At 37.1% G+C, this 26,675-nt stretch overlaps 1 long non-coding RNA gene across 4 annotated transcripts in view; it reads left to right on the top strand.

Annotated features, from left to right (window-relative positions):
- The first annotated feature begins 6,495 nt into the window (after positions 1-6,495).
- The window catches only part of LOC140498516 (uncharacterized), a 208,245-nt gene continuing 188,065 nt past the window's right edge, over positions 6,496-26,675 (top strand). For all 4 annotated transcript variants that reach the window (XR_011965122.1, XR_011965123.1, XR_011965121.1 and 1 more), the window contains exons 1-2: positions 6,496-6,701; positions 18,629-18,672. This is a non-coding gene — a long non-coding RNA (uncharacterized lncRNA). The remainder of the gene's footprint in view (positions 6,702-18,628; positions 18,673-26,675) is intronic.

Below are 26,675 nucleotides of genomic sequence, written 5' to 3'. Positions count from 1 at the left end.
CATGTTGTGAGCCTGGGTGACTAGAAGGATGGTAGTCCCCTCAACAGAAACAGGCAAGTTGGGATGTGACATGAATTCTGTGTTGGTTGTATTGAGTTTGACATTCAAGTGGAAATGTCTAATAAGTTGCTATTGAAGTGCAATAGGAAGACTAGGGGTGGATACAAAGACCTGGGAGTCATCTGTATAGAGATAATTGAACCCAAGGAGTGGAAGTGGTCACCAAGAGAGGGAGCTTACAGGAAGAAGAGGGCTGAGGAGAGAGCCTTGGAGACATATGCATATCCAGGGAGTCTAATATAGATTGTGATCCAAAATACTCTTTTCTTAAATGTCTATTTTCTTCTCCCTGCTTACTTTCAAAAATAACCCAAAGCCATTTGAAAACTAGGGGCAGCTAGGTGGCATAGTGGATAGAGTGCTGCCTAACCAGAAAGACTCATCTTCCTGAGTTCAAATCTGGCCTCCTACTCTTACTAGCTGTGTGACTCTGGGTAAGTCACTTAACTCTGTTTGCCTCAGTTTCCTCCTCTGTAAAATGATCTGGAGAAGGAAATGACAAACCATTCCAGCATCTTTGCTAAGAAAACCCAAATGGGGTCATAAAGAGTTGGACATTACTTAAAAACAACTGAACAAACAAGAATTTAAAAACTGATAAAAAATAAAAATCATGCTGCTTTAAATATTCCTGAATCAGGCACTAGATGTGTAATGTGTGGCAAATGATAACCTCTTTGAGCCTTAGTTTTGTTTTTTTTAATAAAATGATGTAATAATAACATTTACCTCTTGAGGACATCGAGAAGAACAATACTTCAAACACTGTGTTAGTTTTTATTATTATTAGTTATTGACCCCTCAGATTCAGAAAAGGCCATTTTTCCTTGGTATTTCATCATACAAGAAATCTTTTCTTTGGCTTGCCAAAAGGTGGGAGCTCCTAGAGAGGACCCCGGAAATGGGCAGCTGTCCAGAGTCCTGACAAATGTGAACAAGGACAGACCTAAGACAAAGCTCATTGCTGGTGTTGATGTCTCCTTGTTCACACCATGGGAGCTGGTGACATTGCTGACTTTGTTCAAAAAACCATTCAACAGAAAAAAAATCAATATGTAATTTCTTTGCTGCATGTAGCTCCATGTGTGACAAGGAAGGATGTACTCTCAGCCACAGCTTTGAAGGAGAGTCTATGGACTCCAGTGCAATGCCACCAATAGCTACATATTACAGTGGATGAGGTGGAAATAAAGATAAATGGGAAAGCACAGAGGGCTCCCATGTCAGTGTACACTGCTGTTGAAGAAGGACATTCTTCTCAAGCGTTTAATTGGAGATCAACTAGACCATCTCTGTAACCTTTGTCTGGGGGCTCTGTACACTCTACTCACAAATGGACAAAAACAAATATTTTTTAGGAAGAGGGAGGAAGCCTTTAAGCAGAATCTCTCCTATCATCTCATTTCTCCCAGTATTAAAAGTATTTTACAGAAATTGTCAGTAAGTGATGATATGTGAGGGTATAGGAAAGAAATGTCCACCTGTGTTTCAGAAACAGTGCACTCCACAACTGTCATCTATCCAAATGGAGCTGATTCAGCTCAGGGTGAGCAAACAGTAGCAGTATCAAACTGAAGAGACTTAGTTTTCTGATGTTGATACATATACCCTTCATTAAATAATTGGCCTTAAAATACTAGTTTTATAGATCTAGTCCTTTGCTTTTGCCTTTTTAATATATGGAAAAAAATTAATCACAAAATGCATTTAACACTTTCTTTAAGGAATCTATATAAATGTGAAGGACCTTCAATGTCCTGTCAGAATCTTTGCTCCGCATTCTCTTTCAAGTTTGCATTTATGCTGTAGCTAATAAAATAAAGATACAATTATACTCTCAATTATATCAAGCTGACAAAGTGCCATCAAATATTCAGAAATCCTCCAACTCCATTAATAGAATTAATAGGTCAATTATGCCATCTGACAAGTTCTATTTGCATTGTGTGCTGAGGAGCATGAAAATATTGTGTACATAATGTTACAGCTGCAAAAGCAAGTGATGAGAGACTCTGCAAAAGTTAAATGATCATTTCTCTCCCCATTTACGGGTCGTTGTCTTCCCTCCAGTTTCTACCCATCTCAAGTAAGAATGTCACAATGATTACTCTTCAAATTCCTATACCTATGGGTTGATGACAGATGTGATTCCCTTAGGATATGTGCAGAGTTCTCATTCCTGGTGATAGGAATCAGGGCTCTATCATCACCGCAAGGGAGTTAGCTACAGGTTTCTGTGTTTTTCCTCAGTGTTTCTAGAAATTTTCATAACACTTTTAAAAAGGATTATTCAAATCTCTTTTCAAAGGAAGAATAATTTTTATTTGCTGACTTTTTGCTTTTATTTTAAAATCATTTGGTGTCAATTGGTAGTCATAATTGGTTCCTGTGGGTACTCCCTGGGAAGGCCCTTATTAGAAAGCTGGGCACAAAAAAGTGAACAGTGAGTGATAGGAGGTGATAAAAGCAATGAAGAAAATCCAGATCACCTTTGTCTTTAAGGCTATCTATCCCTTGATTCAAGTCCTTACATGGGGCACAGAACTCTCCATGGTAAATAACATCCTTTATTCCTCTAAAGTAGAGGTTTTTAATCTGCTATTGGAAATCTTTTATTTTATTTTTTTTGATACACTGTATTTCAATATAATTAGTTTCCTTTGCAATTCTGTGTGTTTTGTTTTATGCATGTAAAACCACTAGGCTTTAGCAGACTGCCTAAGGGCTCCATGACACAAAGGTTAAGAACCCTCGCTCTAAGGCAGGTTCATACTTGGAAGAGTGTGTTTCTGGCTTTTGTGTTGGTCATTGTATATGTGGATGATGGAAATGGGCCTTTTCTTCCTCAGAAACACAACTCCACATACCACCTATACTAATTAACATTACTAGCACTACAGCATCCCAAAGAAGAGAACGATATGCATACCAAACCTTTTGCTATTACAATGAATATTCTGTAAAACAGCAGCATCTGAAACAGCAAGCATTTTACATCACTTCATTAAATTCAGTCCTAGCAACTCAAGAATGCACTTTTGTTAGCTGGATTTCTATTTCAATGAGTTCTCTTTGTTTTATGTTCAAATGGCCTGAAATCCTCACACTATTTATGGCTCTTCAAAGTCCTATCACTGGCCTCGCCATGGTGCAATTCCATCATGCCCTTGCATTCTGCACAAAACTAATTACAAACCAAGTTTCTGCAGTACAGCAGCTTTTCCAAATGGTAAGGGTTAGCTGGGCTTGAGCTCTGTCAGCATAGCAAGTTAACAATGGGAAAATAATGTTCTGGCCCTTACCATGATTAAGAACCATACTACAAGAAGCTGTCAATGAACCCCTTTCACAATGCTCATTTTGGGGGAACAGAAGTGCCACAACTGGGAGGATTTAGGGCCGGAAGAGACCTTCGAGATCATTCAGCCCAATCCCTTCATTTTACACATAAAGAAGCAGACTCTGCAAAGCCACACCCGGTGTTACTAAGTGTCTGAGCCAGATGTCAAACCCAGGTGCACAAGGTTCTCCCTCAAAGGGTGTTATGAAGCAAGCATTTTGTAAACCTTCATGTGCTACTTCATATTACTATTCCCAGCTTCTGTTTTATCATCCCTGTTAAAGATGGTGTCTTCTTATCCTGTGTGGTTTCTGTCCAGGCCTTTTCATTCATCCTCTATAAAGGATTTCCTTCCCACCCCCGCAGCCCCTGGCCACTTTGCTGGAAGTTGTCCCTTGAGTATAAGGATTTCCATTATACTAAAGAAATACTTGGACTGTTTCTTATTTTCACTGTGTGGCTGTCTGACCTTCCCTAATAAGCCAATTACACAGGTCTTGTTAATATCCATTATGTGACTTCTCACAGAAAGTTATCATGGGTCCAGTGCCTCAATCTTTTTTCCAAAGCCCTTTCAGCCACTTGTAATTTTGATTCTCTTAAGGTTTGAACATTTCACAATTCCCAGATGCTGTGGCACCGAGCAGAGATCATTTAAAACACATTGCACTTTCCCAAATTTGATGTACCCAACCTCTTGATTCAGTTCAATTTAATGCAATTCAACGAGCATGTATGAAATATCTACTATATGTTAGACATGTGTTAGAAGCAGCTAGGTGGGACAGTGGATGGAGAGCTGGGTTTGGAGTTAAGAAGACTGCAGTGCAAATCTGGTCTGAGTCACTTACTAGCTGTGTGACCCTAGGCAAGTCACCTAATCTTGTTCTACCTCAGTTTCTGTAAAAATGGAAGAATAATAGCACACATTTCCCAGAAGTGTTATGAGGCTAAATTAAATGAGATATTTGTAAAGTGCTTAGCAAGCCTTAGAACACTATACAAATGCTAGTAAGAATATTTTTTGAACCCAAGTAAGGAAGGTAGGATTAGGGAAAGGTAACTGTTAAGATGTAGGTACCTTCAACCAAGACAGAGAAATTAGAAGAAAATGTAAATTTAAGTAGAAAAATTGTTAGCTCATCTTTGCTTCTTCCATAGCCTGATGCCTTTTAAGAAAACATTTGACAATACGTCAAAATTGTATAAAACTCTGACAAATATGACAATTATCTCTGTGAACTTTGGCAAATCACTGGTGGGCTTTAGTTGTGTCATCTGTAAAAAGCTGAGGTCCTTTCCAGCTCTGTGGTGTATGATCACAGTTATTTGAAAGGTATAGGCTTCACTATTTACATTTGAAAAACAAAGTGTCTAAAAATTATTTTTTCCCATTCTATTGCTTGAGAATGTCAAGTTATCAACAATCATTCAGTCAATCAGCATACATTCATTAAGCATCTATCTATCTATCTATCTATCTATCTATCTATCTATCTATCTATCTATCTATCTATCTATATACGTATGGACTGTCAGAATTGATCAGGAAGAAGAAATCATACTGGGTTGCATTTTGGGAAACTGCAGTGTTTTCAATGATACTAAGTCAGTTAGCCAGTAAACATTTATTAAGTGCCTATTATGTGTCTGGCACTGTGCTACATGCTGGGGATACAAAGAAAGGTAAAAGATAGTCTCTGTTCTCAAGGAGAACATAGTCTAATAAGGGAGACAATATGTAACTCACTACATACAAACAAGCCATATACAAGATAAATTGGAAACAGTCAATGGAGGGAAGGAACTACAATTAGCAGGGTTTAAGAAAGGCTTCCTGTAAGTAGAAGGTGGGATTTTTACTGAGACTTTGAGGGAAGCCAGCAGAGCCAGGAGAAAGAAATGAGGTCATGATCACAAAAGTCTATCTATTTCACACCAATATTCTCCCAAGTGTTGTTAAAGAGACATGAATCGTGAAATGTGATCTCAGAAGAATTAATGTTGAAAACATCCCAAGAAGAAAAAGAAAGAAGTATGGTAGATATAAGTAGGATTCCATGCTAACTTATGTTGGGAGGATTGGAACATGCAAGTCATGTACAGCTAGAGGCAGATAAACCATATAGTTTGTATTACATAAGAGAAATAATGAACAGCCATTATTATTAGTGTGTGTGTGTGTGTGTGTGTGTGTGTGTGAGAGTGAGTGTGTGATGGTCTCATCCTCACCCCTGCCCCAAATGCTGAAAAACAAGGGGAGGGCCCATTCCCTACTGGGTAAATTCTCCATGGAGTATTGATGAAAAAAACTTGGTCAAGAATTTTTCATTATTAGAGTGCATACAGGGGTTACAATCTGCTTCAGTGAAACAAGTACCTATGTGGATAAAAATCATGGATCTATTAAAGAATCAAACAATTATTTGCCCTCTAAAAACCCAAACAAGACCTGGAATCATGTATACAATGGGAATAGGTTTGAACCAGTTCATGCTGCTCTCCCCGTTGTTCCAGCTCAATGCACTCTATATTATCTTCCCTTGAAGTGCTGATGATGTTCTATTTTCCAGTAACCAAGTATTATGAGAAAGTAGAAAGACCAGGCTATTGGAGGTTTTTTTTTTTTGATTCATGAAATGTTACAGTTCTTTAGGATCTTAAAGATCATTCAGCCCAACCCTTTAATTCCTTATAGAGGAGGAAACTGAAGCCTTGTCCAAGGTAAAGCAGCTCGCCAAATCAGAGCTTGAATGCAGATCTTCTAGACAAGAGTCAGTCAGTCGGTCAATAAACCTTTATTAAGTGCTTACCATGTGCCAGGCACTAGGCTTAGCCCTGGGAATGCAATAGCATCAGAAATACAGTCCCCATCTTTCCTTGAGCTCTCTCAAAGAGCTTTTATTGCAATGGAAAAAGACAATACATAAAAAGAAGCTGAAAAGCAGTGGAGAGGAAGAAGGCAAGGTAGAGAAAGTCAGCTAATGAGACGGTGAGGCTTCCAGGTGGGAGAGCATTTCCAAGGTGGAATGCGCTTCCTGAATGAAAGAGTTCTATGGAATGTAGAGAAAGTTCTGTGAAGAGAAGGAAGTTCCTTCCACTACACCATACTTCCCTCTCAAATTTGAAATATAAATGATGTTGTTTGGAATGGAGTGATTGGAATTGGGCAGGTTTGGTCAGAAAATGAAGCCACATTTAGCCTATTGAAAATTGCTGAAGCTGAAATTTTTATCACCCTGAAGCCCATCTGGTATTATCTTCTCTGAGCTTAGGTACTTGGACGACAAGCCTTGGATGGGTAAGTCTGAACTGGGTGTCTTTTCCAGCTTGGCAGGATCTGCCAGAGTTTGTTATACTCTGATATTTCCTTTAAGAATCCAGTGACACCTTCTTGCTGTGTTGAAGCATCAGATGAGGTCCTATATCATTAACAAAGATAGTTTTATGGAAGGAAATTTTTTTTGGTGGTGGCGAGGAATTGGAGAGGTAATTTTAAGGTTGCTTTGATTTAAGACCAGTTCAAGTTTTCCATAGCAACCTCTCTGAACACACTGCAGAACTTGACAATGTAAGTCTGACAGAGGAAAAAAACCCCAAATCCACAATCTTTATATTTCCCCTTGGTAGTTGGTGAGTGTTTCTTTATGCTTAGACTTTGGAGGAGAAGGAAGAGCAGAAGGAAATTGTGATTATAGGTAACCAGTTTGGGTCAGTGGTGTCAAAAGACTTTCAGTGGTCAATTTAAACTGAGACAAGTGTCAGGATTTTCACTTTTACTTTCTGGAGTTTAGTTATTTTTTAACATCATGTCAAGATGAGACCTGATAAGGAAGTTGACAGAAGAGACTAAATTGTAATGCATATGGTCATGGTGATAGGGAATAAGAGTAGGGACAGGACATGAGGTTTCATTGGTACCGGAAGGTCATGGGAGAGAAAACTCTTTATAACAATACAGGTTGGCATAAGCTCTATATCTTAAGAGTTTTAAAGAGGTTAAATGACTTGACCAAAATCGTATGTTTTAGAGGTAAGATTTGAACCCAGACCTTCCTGGCTTTAAGTCAGGTCTCCAGCCATGCTTATAGTGTGATAATGATGATGATAATTAAATATTAAAATAAATTATAGGGGAGCTAGGCCACCATTTGAATGTGATAGAAAGACTATGTATCTAGGAGACTTCCAAATACTGTAATGATGAAGCAATGTAGTTGCAAAAAGGAAAAAAACAAACAAACAAAAACAACTGAGCAAATAGAATCATGGGAGTGACCCTTATTGAAATATTTAACCAGGAGGTTACCATAGCAATCAGAACAACTACTAATTAAGACTTACTGGTTTCTGCCTTATATCATATAACTGGCAAGAAAGAACTCATGCCACCATACTGAACCACTTAACATTTTCTAGCACGAGCCAGAAGCAATGCCTCATTTTATGTCATCTGGAAAGTTATCTGTTACACTCCCCCGTATCCCCCCCAATACTTTAAAGAGTAGTGTTTGAGCACATGCTTACATTTCATTTACCAAAGATATCCTTTTTTTGGGGCCAAAGAGTTTACTCACAATAGGAGAAGAACGGTACGACAAGAACAAGAAATATGTGGCAAATTATTGCATGGATGTAAGGAAAATGTACAATCTCTGATAGTTAATCATTTGACTTGTCAATATTAGGCCAATTTTGTAACACTTGGCTGTCACACCAGCAAAAGAATACAAATTGGTCTCCAAATGATCAGTCTGGTGGTGATAAATATATACTTGTATAGTGACAGCTAGATGCAATGCTAGTAGCTTTACAAAACTATCTGCCTAAGTGTGGACAAAAATTGCACTGGATGAAAAGGCAGGATGGGTTGCAATTTGTGGTACTGGTAGCAGTAAAGAGATGACAGATCCATTGAAGACTAAGTGTGTCTAAGTGCAGAGAGGATGCTGGACATGCATGGAGTGACTGGAGCTTTATAGAGCTAGTTATAGAAGACTTTACGAAGAAGAGGAATCAGCACTCTTTGGAGAGTGGGAGAGGAAAGAAAGGGGAACAACAGTTAAGGCAAAAGGGCTGAAATGTGTGAAGGTTCCAAGATTTGAGTGAGCTACTATTGTAATAGGGATGCTGAACAGGTTTGACTAGAGAAACATTTCTAATCCAGGGGTATGTGTGTTCATCCTTCGTTGCCAAAGAAGGCCATGCCATCAAAGAAATGATGCCATGACTTGCACTTGACTTTGTTTTGTGTGAGGGAGGGCTGTGCAGGTCACCAGCCTCACTTCTCCTCCAGAATCATCTGAATCCAGTGACCAGACATTCATCAGGATGACTGGAGATGATCCAGGATGAGGCAATTGGAGTTAAGTGACTTGCCCAAGATCACCCAGCTAGTGAGTGTCAAGGGTCCGAGGTGAGATTTGAACTCAGGTCCTCCTGACTCCTGCACTGATGCTCTATCTATCTACTGCACCACCTAGCTGCCCAATCCAGGGATAACATCTTCAGGGAAGAGGGTGAGACAAGTTTTGAATTAGTTACATTTTAAATACTGGGAGAATATTCAAGGGGAATTATGTTATAGGATTTCCATAAAACCATATAAAAGAATATGAGATCAGAGAAGATGAAAGTGTAGGTCTAGTAGGGAAATTAACATATGGTGAAATTTTGGGACTTCTAAGGAACATCAGTTTTCAGAGTTAGGACCACATGTATTCTAAATATTTTTAGGTGCTGAGGTTTCATTCTGAACTACTTGGAATACACAATGCTTATGAAGAGAACTCTATTAATAGCTTTTCTTAAGGCTTTGTGATCTCTAGCCCTAAGGCATTTATCAAGTGAGAGCATCTCAACTGAATCAATCAGAGATACGAATAATGTGTGAAGGTGGCCTAGATAGATTCATTGTTTCAATCACTTAAGAGCATCAGAGGAGGTGCGAAAAGATCAGTTTGGAAGGATAGAAAGTCATTGGATTTAATAGAGTAATGCCAACAGGAGATATATTCAGATTGGCTGAAGAAACTCATAACCTGTGGGTTTTGTTTAAGATAGATTAGCTGGGAATCCAGGATTCCAGCTTCTGGCATCATAGAGGAGAGAGTAGTCTAGCTAACTCCTAAGAAAAAATTGCTTGGGGGAGGGGATGAGGATGCCTCTCTGTCTCCTCCCTACTCCTTGATTAGAAGTCCTGAAGAACTTCAGAGGACAGGAGAATTGGGACTTTTTCATTGCCAGTGTGTCAATGTCAGTGTCCCCAGAACAGCAGTGACTTGAAGCCAGGATGAAGAGCCAGGATAAGCCACATCTCCTGAAGTAAGGCAGCTTCAAGACTCTACAGACTCCCAGGAGAAAAACTATATCATGCCTAATTCCTGAATACCAGCTGGAGGGAAGAAAAGGACTTCTATAAACTAGAAGTTCCCTTGTATCAACATATGCTAATTTTGAGTCTACTTTCTTTTTGACTCTTTATGTACTGGTAGGAGAAAATGCTGTGCTCTACACCCAAAGCAGAACTGAAGTAACTCAAAAGAAACGTGAGATGCAAAAATTTAGAAAATCAACACCAAATGATCACATGAACTGTTTGTGCCCAATCTGTGGTAGAGCATTCCGAGCTCATACTGGTCTGATCAGTTACTGTTGGACACATTGTAACTTGACTCTAGCATAGTGACGTCATTTTGGTCCTGTTTGAGAACAAAGGACAACAGCCAACTAGCCAATCAACCAACTGGTGGGAAGTGTAGGTTGTAGACTCTGGAGAATGATTTTTATCCTAAAAACTAATTAAGTCCAATGGATAATAAATGGATAATAATGGAGTGTGAGAAACAAATTTGTGAGATATAGAATTATAAAAATCTCTCTTCCCTCCTCCAACCCCCAGGGTTAACCCTAGAACCTTAAAAGGAAAGAATAGATGGCCTTCAGGGATCTAGTCTACCAGTGCAAATGAAATCCGCAGAGTAGCTCTCATGGAACATAGCTAATTCTGATGCTAGACTAGCATAACTGCATTTAAGACCTGTATTCCTCATTTTGTAGTTCTTAAGTAAATAGTTACTTTTTGTCAAATAACTGTGAGAGTCTAAAGGTTATGTTGCAATACTTAATATGATAAGGTTTGCCTCTAGTAGGAAAAAAACTAACTGTTAAATGTATGGTAGTACTCAAATGTATGAGTAGGAAGTACTCAAATATGGATGCTTTCTTTGATACCTTGAAACTGAATCAATCTCAGGTGATAATTCATAGAATGATAAAATCTAGCTGGGAGCTTGGGGATCATCTAGTCACCAACTTGTATTTGAACAAGAGTCTCACATACACCACTCTTGATCTCTGGACATTCTTCTGTTCCTTGAATATATTTAGTGAGTTGATACTACTTCCAAAGTCATTCTTTTTGACTTGAACAATTCTAATTGTTAGGAAATAGTCCTAATCCTAAACAGGTGGGGCTTAAATTTGCTTTTTTTTTTTTGTGGTATTTATTACCTGCTCCTAGACCTGCTTTGTGGGACTAAGGAGAATAAATTTAATTTATCTTATACTTAACCTTTCAAGTAAATGAAAACAGCTATCATATCTCCCCTGAGTCTTCTGTAAGCTAAGGTCTCTAATCTCCTCACCATCTGGGGTCCTCCTTCTGGATATGCTACCAGTTGTCAATGTTTTCCTAAAATGTGGAATCCAGAACAGAATACAATGTAGCAGATATGGTCCGACCAAAAGTGATTACAATGGACCTCTCATCTCCCTAGTCCAGGAAATAAGCCCTTTTCAATTTAGTGTAGGATTAAAGTATCTTTCACTATTGATTAGATACAGGAAAATTAAAGCCACTCCATCAGATTGGTTAATACCACAGAAAAGGAAAATGATAAATATTGGAGTACATGTCAGAAAATGGGGCACTAATGCATTGTTGGTGGAGTTGTGAACTGATCCGACCTTTCTGGAGAGCAATTTGGAACCATGCCCAAAGGGCAATCAAACTGTGCATACCCTTTGATCTAGCAATACCACTGCTAGATCTGTATTCCAAGAGATTAAAAAAAAAGGGAAAAGGACCTATGTGTACAAAAATATTTATAGCAGCTCTTTTTGTGGTGGCAAAGAATTGGAAATTGAAGGAATGCCCATCAATTGAGGAATGGCTGAGCAAGTTGTGGTATATGAATGCAATGGAATATTATTGTGCTATAAGAAATGATGAGCAGGTAGATTTCAGAAAAACCTGGAAAGACTTGTATGAACTAATGCCAAGTGAGGTGAACAGAATCAGGAGAACATTGTACATAGTAACCAATTGTGTGATGATCAACTATGACTGACTAGGTTCTTTTCTGCTATACAATGATTTAAGACAATTCCAAAAGACTCATGATGGAAAATGCTATTCATATCCAACTGTGGAGTCTAAATGCAGATCAAAGTATGCTATTTTCCCTTTTTTTCTTTTGTTCTATTTCTTCTTTCACAACATGACTAATGTAATACTTTCATGATTGTAGATGTTTAACCGACATCAAATTACTTGCCTTCTTAGGAAGGAGGGATAAAAAGAGAGAGGATGGGAGGAAGGAAGGGAGAAAAAAATTTGAAAGTCAAAATCTTATCAAAAATGAATTTTGAAAACTCTCTTTACATGTAATTGCAATAAAATACCAGAATTAGAGTATCTTTTTAAAAACTGCCTTGTCATCATGTGACTCCATATTTAGCTTGAAATCCACTAAGGCTTTGCAATCTTTTTCACATGAACTACTGCCTAGCCATCCCTTTGTCATATTTGTACCATTTATGTTTTACACTCAGGCACAAGACTTTACATTTACTGATTTTAGACTTCTTTCTATTAGGTTCAGTCCATCATACTGCCTGATTAAATTTTGATGGATTCTGTTTTTTGCCACTGACATGTTTTCTATTTCTTCTACTTTCATGTCATTAGCAAATTTGACATCTGTGCATTTATACCTTCCTTTCAGTAATTGATTAAAAATAATGTACAGCATAGGGCCAAGCACAGATAGCTGGGACTCGCCACTAAAGACTTTCCTCTAAGCTTATATCTACCTATCTAGATCTAGATATTCACATCTTTCTAGATTGATTACTCCAGTCATTCAACCAGTTCCAAGTCCATCTCATTGTACCATCATTTTATCTACATATCTCCCTAGTGTCTTTGAGGGCATTTGTTCAAGGGCTTTGGTGAAATCTAAGTATATTCAATTCAAAGAATTTCCCAATACATTAAATTAGTAACCATGTCAAGAAAAAAGGAATAAGGTTAATCTAGCATCATCTGTTCTTGTTGAAACCATGCTGCTCTTCTTGATTACTCTTTCCCTTTCTAAGCTGGTTTGCAGATTTTATTTTTTTACATGAAAACTTCACTGGATCTGTCATCTTGATACAGGTACAATTCACTTACCTTCTTGCACAAAAATTCGTGTCTCTGTTTTCCTCTAAAATCTGCAAAGAGGAATTCGCTCCCTTTTAATCTCTACCTCCTGCAATCCTCATCTTTTTTGGGGGTTCAGCTCAGTTGTCACTTTAATTTGCCTTTCATCATATTTATTTGTGATATGTTCTCTATTAGAAACATCAAATTTTTATGAAGCTTTTATGCGTGTATGGCACTGTTTAATTTGCTGCAGATAAAAGACAAGGCAGAATAGTTCCTACCCTCAAAGAGTTTATATTTGACTGTGGAGGCATAGGAAGCAATTTAACATAAGCAAGTTGGCTGTTTCTTAGTTTTATTAGCCTGTACTAAACTGAGACAGGTGAGATACTTGTGTCTTTCAGGCTAGGGATCTTGATAAAACTCTACCAGTATGATTTGCAATATAGAAAAAGACTATGTTACATCCAATCCTACTGAGAACTCTGTATCTAGTCCCTTGTCATTAGTGAATTCACAATTAGGAAACTGAGAGAATTAACTAATATTTAGTTATGAGAATATGGAATAGGCAATTTGTTTGTGAAATAGAAAAAAATTCCTTTTGTAACGTGTTGTACTTAGAATTCTGTAATTGGTTCCTATGTCAGCTGCAAATGTATTATTTTGAAATTAATGGAACAGAGGTTAATTAAGGAATATATAGTAAACGTTTGCTTTTCCTTTATATTAGTCTGGTGCTATAGGATCCTGGGGATTTTATTCTCTTCTAAGTGACTTGTTTTGATGACCTCATATCCTATAGTCATCCTATTATATACTACTTGCCCCACTGAAGTGGAAGAAAGAAGCTGTCAGCTGTTTTGATGCCTAATGACATTTTGTCTCTATTTTCTTCCTAGTCAAAACTGGAAATTAATTTTTAAAATTGATTTATGCAGTCTTGTAAGATTTGTTTCTTAGACATATTCATCTGCCGAGTTGACTTGAACTTTGCTTGTCTGCATTGTCATTCCAGGAGCATTATAAGAAAACAAAGTGAGTCTCTAAGGTTTGCTGCCTAAGAAGCTCAGGTTCACACAATAACAAATAGAGGATGAACAATGAGTGGGGGAGCCCTTTTCCAGGACAGCTGAGCTCAGCAGTCATGCTTTTCAAGTTCTTAGGCTAAGCGGTTCCCATTACACTTTACAATGTCATGGACAATGCTAACCAGAATAGCCACTAATTTATAATCTCAATCTCCCATTTGGAAATAAAGGAAAAAGATCAGTCTTCTAGACTCAGAGAAACAAGTTTGCTAAAAATGTTTCAAGCCACTTACACTTAAAACCCCCCCACATAAAACAAATGTCTTTGGTTAACTTCAGCAGTTTCCAGTATTTCTCACCGTAAAAAGCTATTTTGTATATGCCCCTTATCTCCTTACCTATGAACTGGATGATATTATTGAGATAAATTTTATTTACTTTTATGGAATATTTTCCAGATCCTGCTGATGCCAGTAGGTGAATATTTCTGAAAAAAGATGTTTGCTGAAGGACCAATTCATCTAGTCCTTAGCTGACTGGAAAAGGAGTCTCTTTTAATGGTGTTTGGAAAAATCTTAGAATGTAGATGGCTTAACCATGAAATCCATATATATAGGAGATAAAAAGCCTTCCCTCCCTCAATGTCAGCGTCCAGTCTTTTCTTCAGACGAGATACCATTCTATGTAGGGTCCAACTTATTGCTACCTTAATTGTAATGTATGAATATGCTAAGAAACAACTCAAGAAGTGTTTACCAGGAGCTCCTTAGCTCATATGAGATCCCATGGGAGATAAAAAGGAGTACAAAGCAACTTCCTTCATCTCTCAGATTTTACTGCCTGGTGAGGGGGGGGGGAACTTATCATGCTTACCTTCCTTCCCCTGTTAAATACCTAGTATTTTGCACATATTAGACATTTAATAAATACTTACTGAATGAGTGAATAAACAGGGTTAAAAGACTTGTGCAGGGTCACACAATTAGTGTCTGAGGCCAGATTTGAAACCAGGGAAATGAGTCTTCCAGATTCCAAGCCCAGTGGTCTGTCTGATATGAGATTCATAAAGGGTAAGATCATTTCTAGTCTGTGAGTTTAGGGAAGTCATTGGTTCAGAAAGTGACAAAAGAGTTGAAGTTTAAAGGGAAGATATTAAACTGATTTGGGAGGGGTTGTTGGCTTAGAGAATATATGAGGAAAAGATAGGAAGGCAGGAAATTGTAACACACTTGGAGAATGGTGAATAGTTCCAGTATGGCTAGCATCTAGGTAAATTACACTGACAACATTTCCTTTATCTACAAATTTAGCAATCCTATTAAAGAAGAAAATGGGGTTAGTGTGGCATCAATTGTTCATGATAAAGCCATGATGGTTCTTTGTAACTGATGTCTCCTTTTCTAGATGTTTGGTCACTCTCTCTTTAATGAGCCATTCTCAAATTTTCCCAGGAATACAAATCAGAATTTGCAGATTCTGCTCTTTCCCCTTTTTGGAAAATTCACTCTTCTTCAACTTTATGATACCTCTCTTTTTTTTTTCCTGTGATCTTTCACATATCACTAAGAAGAGCTCAGCAATCATGTCTGCCAGGTCTTTTAGGATCCAAGGACATAGTTCATCTGGGCCAGGGGACTTGATTTTATCAAGAGAAGCTAGGTGTTTTCTTATAATCTTACTTGGCTTAGATAGCACCTGCCTGTTAGTAATTTTTTGTCTTGTCATTTCCAATGCACAGCATGCAGATGTGACAAATCCTGAATGCTTTGGTAAATTTTCTTTTCATTGTAAATAGGATTGTGATCATTCTTATTCATAGAAGACATAAACGCAGAAGGCCATCCTTGTGGCTACTTCTTGGTGTCCAGGAAGCATGACTGACTGGCTAAAGAAAAGCCAGATGGCTAATGGCAGCGATTCAACTAATGTGCTATGTAACCTTGGATAACACTCACTTGACTTTCTCATTTTTTCCTTATAGAAGATTTATTGTTGCTTTTAGTATTTGAACTTCAGTTATTTCCTCTTAAATCTTCTCCCCTTCTTTTAGTGAATCACTTTTTTAACAAAATCGTTTAAGCAAAACCAATTGCCACAACAACCATATCTAACAGCACAGGACATTTCATACTACTCATCTGTAGTCACCTACCTTATTATTGAGAGGAGGAAGGTATATTAATTATTAATTCCAGGAACTGAGATGGTTCATTAACATTCTACAGAATTGGAGTGGTTTTAGTGCCATTGTCAACGACATTACTGTAGTACTGTTCTCTTATCCCTTTCTTTACCAAAGCACTTTCTACTAGTGATATGTCTTTCCCCATGTTTATTTATTCTTTGATTCTTATGGAACAATAATATTTAATTACATTTGTATGTCATATTTCACGGTCATTTCTAGTTTTATGCTACCACAAATACTTTATCTGACACATATTAACTATGTGACCCTGGACAAGTCACTTACCTTTACAATGCCTCAAGAAACATTCTAAAATTGTAACTTGAAATACAGGTAAGGATCTGACTGGCCCAGGGAATTTCTTCCCTAGGAATTCCTTATACTAATAAAATCATAGATAACTTAGAAAATGCAGAGTAGCAGGCTGCTATGGATATTTTACCTTTCTTTCTGTCATTAGACATTCTGGGGGTGGGGTATGATTCTGGTAGTGGGATGTCCACATCAAAGTTTATGAACAATTTACTTCCTTTTCTTTTATATTCTTGCTTTTCAGAGTGTATTCATAGCTCTACCAGCAGTGTAGTAGTATACTTATATTCCCACAGCTGTTCCATCATTGATACTTTCTATTTTTTAGTCATCTTTGTCATTTTTCTAAGTATAAGGTAAAATCTTGCACCCATTTTATTTTACATTCTTCATATTATTAGTGATAAAGAGCATTTATTTAGCTTTGTCCATAAAAATTTTGTCACCTGTATAAAAAAAAGAACAATGGCCTTCATACCTTGTGTTGCAAGCAATTGTAAAAATAGTACTTTGAGAAGGAACACTAAAAGCTTAAGTGTAAGGCTTTCCCCTCACTTTAAAAGTGAGGGCTCGCTTTGATCAATAAGCTATTATAAATATGATGCATGGTGGTGAGAGGAAATAACTTCTGTTTCAGAGGAAATGACACCAATGGAGGTGCCACCACAGCTTGAAAGTCAATATCCCCCTACAGTGATATGGGGCTGCAAGACCACAGACAATCATTTCAGCTACTTTCTAGTTAGCTGGGCTGTGGGAAGTATGAGTGGTTGGTTACTGGAATATTTAACTACCTTCAAAAAATTCAGCAAAAGGGAAATTTTCATTTGAGTTTGGGTAGTTTGGCTTTTGTGGATGACAGTAAATGTAGCAACCCTGGGAAGTCAGAGGATCGTAAAAGAAGAGTTGGAGGGGACCATGGAGGGGAACTAGTTTAAATCCTTCATTTGACACATGGGGAAATGGATTCTTTTTATATTTTATTGTAAACTTAAATACAGAATAAGAAAAGAAAAAAAAAACAAACCGAAATACTAAAACTAAAATAATACAAAATAAGGAAAGAAAAAAAGCATTGACATGTGCACAGCAGAATATGAGAGAATTCAAAATATACAGTGATAAATTTCCATTTCAAGAAAGCCTATGTAATAAATTCTACACATTGTATTGAGAATTGTCCCTCTTTTCTTGGCTTCCTTTTAAGTTTCCTTTAATTCTCTATTGCACACTTTTTACTTTATTCTTCCCCTATGGCTACAATTAAGAGTGGATACACAAATATGGGCATACACATACATACACATATACAATACATATATAGACATACATACACAAAGATATGTAAACACACATATGTGTGTATATATATGTATATATATACCTGTACACATATACATTTACTTATGTGAACACATACTTAGATATCCAAAATTGTACTTACGTAGACATTATACATTCATGTACATCTATATAAGACCAAACTATACCTATTTGTCCTATGTTTCTCTGAGGGTGGCTAACCTCTTCTTTCATAAGTCCAAGTCTTTCCATATTTTCCCAAGTCCACCAACTCATCATTCCCAACACCAAAGCAATATTCCAACCTCATACTGGCTAGTTGTTTTAAATAGTCCAAAACAACATTGATTAATATGGCTGACACATAGTGTAGTTTCCCTATTTTTCTCTTTCGATTAAATCTATTTTAGCCTTTACATATCCACAATCATGATTACACCCTGACTCCTTTTTCCCTAACAAATTCTACTTCTGATTTTTATTTTATGTTTGTATGCATCTCTTATTTCTTATCCCTTCTGGTTCCTCTACTTTACTTCTACCTGTTACCTTGCCCTATTATTTAACCTATCCCTCCTCCAAGGATCCTTTCCTTATCCTCCCATTCTCATTAATCTAAACACCCTTCTATACCACCCCACCCCCAATAATCTATTCCCTCACCCTTCCCTCTAAAGACCCCTACCTTATCCTCTTCCCCCTCCCTATTTCCTGAGGAAATTGATCCTAATGGAGATTAAGTGACTTGCCCAAGGTCATACAGGAAGAAAGCATCTGAAGTGGAATTTGAGCACTGGTTTTCTGATTTGAGCCTATGGTCTTTTCCACAAGCTTATGGTACGTTGGATAATGAATGAGATTTTTTTTCTTTTGACAGAGGAATGTAGCTTACTTTAGCTCATATTTTTGACCCTCCATCCATAGGCCCTGCCTAATTCATCTACCTTTCTCTCATTATTTTCCAGAACTATCCTCTGGCATCTCTGTGTGGAGAGGACGAGGACGAGAGGTAACTGAGGTATTTCCTAATAGCTTGTTTGAAGGACATAATGCAGAAGAGAAGACTCTTGAATGTATTCCATTGTACAGTATGAGCCCAAAGGTCATATAGGACTTCAGAAGATTTCAGGAGGAGCCGCCATTACTGAAGCAATTTTAGAAAAGAGAAACTAACTGTGCCAGTAATATTGGAAATCGAATAGGGGAGTCAGGGAGTCTGGAGGAGGAAATGTTAAAATAGTCCAGGCGGTGTTGGTCCAGGCCCAAGGATATACTAGACAAGGATAAGAAAAAAGGGGCAGAAATTTTGTGTTTTAAATTCAGTTATGGCAATTGGCCATGGACTCAAGACAGTGCATCCCACTCTAAAAGGGAAACCAGATCTAGAAAAGGATCAAAGATCAACCATAAGGGCTATCTTTTTGTTATATTTAGTCTGAGCTATAATATATTCTATACTTTTTGAAGTTTGAAGTCTTTCCTGAAATTTCAGAAGCCCTCTGTTAATGGATATAGTTATGTCTAGCTTTACCCTGTTCAATGATCACCTCAATGCCCAGGTATTCCTTATCTAAGCACTTTCTCCTGGAAAAATGACAAAGAAATTCTCTGGCCTCAGGCTAAGCTTCCCAAAGATTAGGCAAATGAAGGAGGAATGGAGAATCAAGGTTAATCCCTGCTAAGGGTCAAGAAGGAGGAGAGCAACTGTTATCCGTGGAACTGAGATCCAAGGGTTGAGACAAATGTGAAGATTGATTACCAGTTATTTTTTTCTTTTAAATTGAAGCTATTTGCATTCCCTGCCTCTGGACTAGGCATTCTCCTTCTGATTCAGCATCTCTCTAGCATCTTGGACAGGCACTCTCTCCAGAATCCCTTCCCTCTCTTTCAAGGCCTCCCCATAAAACTGATGGTGGAATGTGCAGTACTCTTTCAGCATTCAGTTTGTATACTCTGTCTAAGTCAATATGAGTAGTGCTGATGTGCTTTAAGTATTAAAAAATAAGTGTGTGCACAGAAATGTGAGAGAAATTGTTGTTATTCAGTTCTATCAGTCATGTCTGACTCTTCGTGATCCCATTTGGGGTTTTTTTTGGCAAAGATATTGGAGTGGTTTGTCAATTTCTTTTCCAGCTCATTTTACAGATGAGGAAACTAAGGCAAATAGTGTTAAGTGACTTGCCAAGAATTACATATCTAGTGACTATATGAGGCTAGATTTGAATTCAGAAAGGTAAGTTTTACTCCAGGTCTGGTGCTCTATTGATTATGGCACCTAATTGCCTGATGAGAAAAATTGCTTGGTCCCAATAACACTCACCTTGATGTGAGAGTGAAGACTGTGGAAACAGAAATTTTCTTTAAGGCATTTTGACTGTAGTGGGAGGTCCAGAATAAGAGAGGAAGCGAATCCTACTGGTTCGAATGTTTACCATCACCCCTGTGGTATCAAACTCCTAAGATTATGTGAGGTCCATAATGATATTTAATGTTATTAGTGCCCTAGGATAGAGGAAAGGTGGCAGGATCTGTTTGAAGTCTGTTGAATGAACTTTGGGTTCTTGGCCTGAGCAGGTACTTCACATCACTAGACACACTAAATGGTATTGTGCTGTCATTGCTACATTTGACAAAGGTGCACTAAATTCACAGTTTTCTGCTTAAGATGGATTGTTTCTTTAATGAAAGGGAAGTCACAAAAATCATGGACAACCATATGCAAGGCCTTAAACAGGTCCTAATGGCCCATAACCAGGCCATCATGGTCTAGAGTACCATACATCTAGCATCTTCCCTCATCATAAGGGTAGAATGCTAGAGCTCATTTGAGACTTATTGTCCTTTAGGACAATACAATGTCTATCTACTAGGAAGGTGGACAATTAAACTTGATGTAGGAGTACCAGGCCTAGTAATTAGTTTTGATAGCTTAAATTGAATTCTGAAAGTTTGAAAATGTTTGGTTTATAAATGGGCTTATCAGAGGAATTGATGCATGAGGTATCCTAATTTGGGCTTTTATAATAGCTAATCTCTTGCAGAATGTGATGTATAGAGACATAGGAGATGAAGTTTTACTTAATATAGAGGAAGTGTGACATAGTAAATGGAATGCTGGATTCCTTCTTAAGATGACTGGATTTTGAATACTATCTCATACACTTACTTAAATCACCTTGGTACCCTTACTGACTCTACGATAGCCTCATATTCATTTTTCTATGTTGCCTATCACAAGTAAATTTGAGTAATATTGCCTCTGGTCTAAAGGAAGAAAACAAAAGGGCAGCTAGGTGACACAGTGGATACAGTGCAGGGCCTGGAGTCAGGAAGACTCATCTTTCTGAGTTCAAATCTGTCCTTAGATATATACTAGTTGTGTGACCTTGGGCAAGTCATTTTATCCTGTTGGCCTCAGTTTCCTTGTCTATAAAATGCTTGGGAGAAGGAAATGGCAAATCATTCTAGTTTCTTTGCCAAGAAGACCCATATGGGATCATGACGTGTCAGACGCAACAATAATCAGAGGGAAAAACAGAATCAGAGATTGTAGGGGAAGTGCACAGTAAACAAGTACTCAAACTGGGATGTGAACCTAGGTCTCTTGACTCCCAAATCCAGAACATCCTCCATTGTACTACACTGCTTCTGATACTTTTTGACCAGCTTTATAAATATTTTTCTTCTCTTTTTTTTGTTGATATATAAATTGATATTAAATTGAAAATCAAGAAGCCAATTACTTAGTAAATTCTACTAAGTGAGGCTAATCTGTTATTCACTTATTTTTGTACAACTCTTCATCACCCTATTTAATGTTTTCTTGAAAAGGATACTGGAGTGGTTTGCCATTTTCTTCTCCAGCTCATTTTACATATGAGAAACTGAGACAAACAGGGTTAAGTGACTTGCCCAGGGTCACACAACTAGGAAGTATCTGAGGTCAGATTTGAACTTGGTAAGATGAGTCTTCCTGACTTTAGGTCTGACATTCTGTTCACTGCGTCAAAATCTAAGTTCTGCTGACTATATAGATTGGATCCTCTCTCTTTCTCTCTCTCTCTGTCTCTCTCTCTCTCTCATATTCTCTTTCTCTCCTTCCTTCCTTCCTTCCTTCCTTCCTTCCTTCCTTCCTTCCTTCCTTCCTTCCTTCCTTCCTTCCTTCCTTCCCCTCTCTATTTTTCTTTCTTTCTTTCCTTCCTTCTTGTGTCTACCTTTCTGTCTAGATAGTAGTCTCTGGCCATTTAGATAATGATTTCTAATTTTTATACATCATATGATTTTATCTTCACAGAAACTTTGTGAGGTAGGGAATGTTAACCTTATTAACCCATTTCACAGATGAAGAAACAGATCCAAAGATATTAAGTGATTTGCCCAAGGTCACACAGTTTTTAAATAGCATAATTATGTCATAGAAAAAGAATACATATAACTACAAAACCCCACAAAATAATTCCTTCATGATTGTCAGTGTTCATTATTGTCTCTGATTCTTCAGCCCATTAGTGGAGTAAATGAATCTTATTAACTCTTAGTAAAATGGAATGCAAAAGATTTAGTATTCTGGTATCACCAGTTTTTGAAAATGTAATGTTCAGTGGCACGAATAATTTTAGCAATATGTTTCCTCTCCCAATATAGTTTTGGTATTCAGTAACATGTATTTTTCCCCAAAGATCAATTTCCTTTTAGCCAAATGTTTTTTAATCTACTTTTTACAGTTTTATATGCATTTAAATCTTTGCAAATCCTTTGCCTTGCTCTCAAGTTAATTTGTTGCTGCATAATATTTCCCCTAACCTCTCTCATCCAGTGACACTGGTTCATCTCCCACATTAATTTCCAGTTGTTCAATTCATTCTTTTTCTCCTAAAGGATAAATTTACATTTTAATTGAATGTTAGCATTAAGTTATTGATGAAACTGTTTGCACCTTTTCATCCTCTCGTTTCCCCTTCCTTGACTTCTACCTTTTTTTCTAGTTCCATTTCTGAAAATATCTTAAATTAACAAAAACACAAAACTGCAAAATGTTTGATCTAAGTCAATTAAACTAGTATTGCAGGAACAAAGTTATGGTATATTATAGCTATGTGTTAGAATCTATTACATTAAAGAATTTCTGTGATATCTACATAAAACAATTTTCCATTTGATTAACTGATACAATAGTCTTAGGAATTCTAAGTGGTTACAAATCTTATTTTCATTCTCCCAAATGGTTGAACTACTTTTATTTAACTTTCCTTTCAAAAAGAAATCATGACTGTATAGTGAATGTCATGAAATGTAGATCTTGTATGTGCTGTGTTAAATTGACACGTTTTTGTTTTGAGAAGTGTTCTGTATGAAGCATATACTATAGAAGTTCTTAAGGACCTTGTCCTTTAAGGGAGGGGCAGCTAGGTGTCAAAGTGGATAGAGCTCTGGTCTGGGGTTGGGAAGATTTAAATTCAAATCCAGCTTCAGATACTTACTGGCAGTGTGATGCTGGCCAAATCACCTAACCACTATTTACCTCTGCTCCTCATTTGTAAAATGGAGACACACTGGAACAGGAAATGGCTTCTTTGCCAGTGCATTTGTCTATGGGGTCACAAAGAGTCAGATGGGACTGAGCAACAAAAAGAAACCTTTAAGGGAATCAACCTTTTTAGAAGATAAGGACATTTTATGAGCTTCAAGAATCAGTATAGAGGCTGTCAAAAATTGCTGGAAATAGGGACTACATGAGAGAAAGAACAACTTCTGTAGGAGCGTGAACATTCCTATGTGACATTAGCCAGTTTTAACTTGCTGTGGGGACACCATTAAAGTAGTGCAGTTCAAGAAGTATTAGCTAAGGGAAAACAATTAATACTGAGTAACTTTAAAATACTGGGTAATACATTAAACTTCTTAGTTTCTAAGGAAATCATCATCTCAGAAGCAAATAGTTGATTATTATTAATTCCCTAAGTATCCAATAGGTTTTAAGTTTATATTTTGCTTATTCAGTTTGTTTTTATGAATTCAGTTCAATTCAACCAACATCAATGAAACAACTCGTATGTAGATTATATTCATTTTTCAGTGTCAACAATTGGACTAAATACACGATTTAGGGTTAGCTGCTCAATTTGATGACACTTCTCAGCTTATTGCTTCTAATTTGGTGCTGATTTTTATTTTTATACCAACAATATGACAGTTGGATCATAAACGATTTGGAAATGACTCCTTCATTGCTTCATCTCTGTTAAATCGTAACTAATTTCAGTTTTTAATGTTATTGATACTCATGTCCAGTATCTCCTGACTCTCTAATTGAAAATATCCATAATGTAGGCATGAGTTTTGTGTACAATCCCTAAATATTTGACCCTTCTCTTGTTTCTTACTGCTGAACTATATTTTCCAACATTTTCCACTGTCATACCATATACCTGTATTGGCACTGAAATCACTAATTATAGATGTCTCTATGGCAGGACTCATCTATCCCCAAGACCAATGGCACTACCTTTGTCCTCCCCTCCTTCCCTACAGCTAGGTGGTGCAGTGGATAGAGCACCAGGACAGGAGTCAGGAGGACCTGAGCTCATATCTTATTTCAGACGCTTGACACTCACTAGCTGTGTGACCTTGGGCAAGTCACTTAACCCCAAATGCCTCATCCTGGGTCATCTCCAGTCATCCTGAGGAATATCTGGTCACTGGATCCAGATGGCTCTGCAGGAGAAGTGAGGCTGGTGACCTGTACAGCCCTCCCTCACTCAAAACAAAGTCAAGTGCCAGTCATGGCATCATTTCTCTGAAGGCATGGTCTTCTTCAGCAACGAAGGATGAACACACATTTTGGACAAGTCACTCTTCTATCAATTGTGCACAATATTTGTGATAGCTAACTGAGAGGATTATTATGAAGAAAGTATTTTGTCAATCATGATTTTAAACACTTAGTTAAAATAATATTAAAGTCTTAGAAATTATAATAAAATTATACATATATAATACATTATATAGTCTATTAATACATTATATTATTAATATATATTATTATATATAATATTCATTAATTATATATTATTGTATTACAATATATAATGTAATGTTACATGTTAATTTATATATCAATATATTAATAATATAAAAGCTATTAATTTGGAGTTGTTGAAATGAAGCCTTATCTGAAATGGTGAAGTTTTTTTTTTTTTTTAAGAATGTAGGTTCATTATTTTACATCCATATAAAACAGATGTTTGGGTTAAGAGAATATCTTCAACTATATACTCTCAGTGCACTGCTTTAATGAATATCCAAGAATGAATATAATCAACACCTTCATTTCTAAATAAGTACTTTAAGTGTTGCTAGAGTGCTTGAAAATAGTTCATTTAAGAAGAACAAACATTTTCCTGGAAATCTTGTTTACGGCATTAATTTACTTAGTAGGGCTTGCTTTTATAAATAATGCAAAAATAAGACTTCTAGCATATCCCTGTCCCAACTATTTTAAAGAAGTCAGTAGGAATGATTACCTGGGCAGCTAGATGTCACAGTGGATAAGAGTGCTGGGACTGGAGTCAGGAAGATCTGAGTTCAAATATAGCTTCAGATACTTACTGTCTATGATCCTGGGCAAGTCACTTAACTCTGTTTGCCTCAGCTTCCTCATCTGTAAAATGACCTAGAGAATGAAACAGCAAACCACTCCAGTATCTTTGCCAAGAAAGCGCTGAATGGGGTCATGAAGAGTCAGACATGACTGAAAAATGCCTGAACAACTCTCTCCTACTCATGGATCATAAAAGTCTCTTTTGTGTTAGAGAGTAGCTTGTTAAATATGCACTAGTCCAATGTGCACGTACCCCTCTGGACTCATTCAAATTTGTGGCAATTTACTTGCTTGTTCACTGTTGAACTTAGCAGGATGAGGCTTTATTGGCATCAAAGAGTTTGTATTACAGGCATTTTCTATTTATTTATACTAACTGGTTCTCAATCCCAGTCCCTGCTCCCCCCAAACCCAGGGGTAAAGTAAAATGATGTTGCTACAGATAGTTTCTGCTAAGGAACAATAATAGCTACCATTTTACCACATTTTAACAGTTTTAGAAATGGGGTAACAGTCCACTATTAGGTGCAGTGTTTGCATTTTATCATGAATTCCCTCCACCCATAATAGAATCCTCTCTTGTAACAAATAAGTACAGTTAAGCAGAACAAACCAACACGTTGACTATGTCTGACAACATATTCCTTATTCTGTACTTAGAGTTTGCTAATTCTCTAATGAGAGAAGGAAGGCATAGTTTGTCAGACCTCTGAAGTCAAGATTGTTCACTGCATCAGTTAGTTTTGATATAGTTCAATGTGGCTTTCCTTTACACTATTCTGATCATTGCATAATTTTTTCTTTACTTTGCTCTGCATAAGTTCATATAAGTCGTCCTAACTTTCTCTAAATCCTTCATTTATTGCTTCTGGTGGTATGTTACTGTTCCATTACCTTTAAATGCCACCATTTGTTTAGCCATTCCCCATTTGATGAGAACCCACTTTACCACAAAAATCTATGCTATAAATATTTTTGTATAGAAGAACTTTTTCTCTCTGTCTTTACAATATATGCCCTTTTGTAGTATCACTGGGCTAAAGGACACATATAATTTAGTGACTTTTCTAGTTTTCCAGAATGATTGGACCAATTTACAACTCCATTAATAGTGCATTACTCCACTGCATTCTTAAAAGGCTTATTCATTTTATTTTTCCTTCTTATTAATTTTAAGCATTTTGAGCATAATTCAGGATAGTAATTAAGTGACCAAATTGGATTTTCTCTTCACATTGGGGGTTCAAGTTAAGTCGGTTTTATTGTATTGAGTGGACTCTTTACATTCTAGTTCTAAAGGGTGTAACAGAATGTTCTTCAGGGATGCTGAAGAAAGAAAACTTTCTGTCTCTCCTTGTTCTCTTGGATGATGGTGGTGGTGGTAGTCTCTTGACAATGCCAGAAGCATATCC

This window comes from Notamacropus eugenii, chromosome 4 (assembly GCF_028372415.1).
Source record: "Notamacropus eugenii isolate mMacEug1 chromosome 4, mMacEug1.pri_v2, whole genome shotgun sequence".
In the NCBI taxonomy this organism is placed as follows: domain Eukaryota; kingdom Metazoa; phylum Chordata; class Mammalia; order Diprotodontia; family Macropodidae; genus Notamacropus; species Notamacropus eugenii.
This window is presented reverse-complemented; position numbering and strand designations above follow the sequence as displayed.